Here is a 1068-nt window from a genome sequence, read left to right on the forward strand (position 1 = left end):
CATGTCGATCCACTCCAATGATTGCGTAATCCTCACCAATGATGATGTAATCACTGACGCACCGTCGTCGACCATGAGTCTCAGGGCTGGATCGGGTCACTTCCCATCAATCAGTTTTCTTATTCGTGAAAGGGACATCCCTCTCACGGCGGTGAGCACTCTAAGCGGCATGCTTTGGGAGTGGCTCGTAATGCCGCAGGAACTGAAGAACGCCCCTGCCACCTTCACTAGATGCGTGACACATCTATTACGCTCGGTGCGCGACTACGCACCGCGCTACTTTGACGACGTGTTCGTTTACAGCAGGGCTGAAGTACGCACTCTCGAAGTTTCGAGTGTATTTACTTGGGAGTAGACCATTCGTGGTCTACACCGACCACGCTTCACTGCGAACGGCAGTGAAGTCACCGCACATCTCGCAACGTATGGCGATATGGTTGTCGCTCTTCGCGGAATACGACTTCCGGGTGTAGTACAAACCCGGAAGGTTGAATGTTGTGGCCGACGCGTTATCGCGTCGAATTGATTGTGCTGTTAAGACAGCCGACACCAATCGAATTGGCGTCGAACGTGTGAGTACTCCGTCGTCATCATTGACTGACGTCGTGAAGGCCGCGTATGCGAGTGACGCAAACGCGAGAGAGTTGCTGGACTATGTCTCAGCACCTTCCAACGAAGGGCGTCTGAAGCTGCCACCACACCTTCGTGCTCGTGGACACAGGTATCGTGTGAAAGAAAGACTGCTGTTTACAGCGCAGTGGGCGACGATGCGGATCGCATCGTCGGGCCGAATGATTAAGATCTGCTTATGCGGATAATGAATGAGTACCACGATGCCCCCACGGCAGGGCATCCGGGCCTTGAGAACACATACGCTCTTCTCACGAGAGACTTCTACTGGAATCACCAGTACAAGTGGGTCCGCAAGTACGTACGTGCTTGCGAGGTTTGTCACCGCGTGAAGACTGCAGCATCATCGCAGGCTCCATTAGAATAACTACCGACACCGTCGGAGTGTTTGGCAGTCCATTTCTATGGACTTTGTTTTCGGTCTTCCGCCCGACAACA

The sequence above is a fragment of the Phytophthora parasitica genome (genome assembly GCF_000247585.1).
Source record: "Phytophthora parasitica INRA-310 unplaced genomic scaffold supercont2.2, whole genome shotgun sequence".
In the NCBI taxonomy this organism is placed as follows: domain Eukaryota; phylum Oomycota; class Peronosporomycetes; order Peronosporales; family Peronosporaceae; genus Phytophthora; species Phytophthora nicotianae.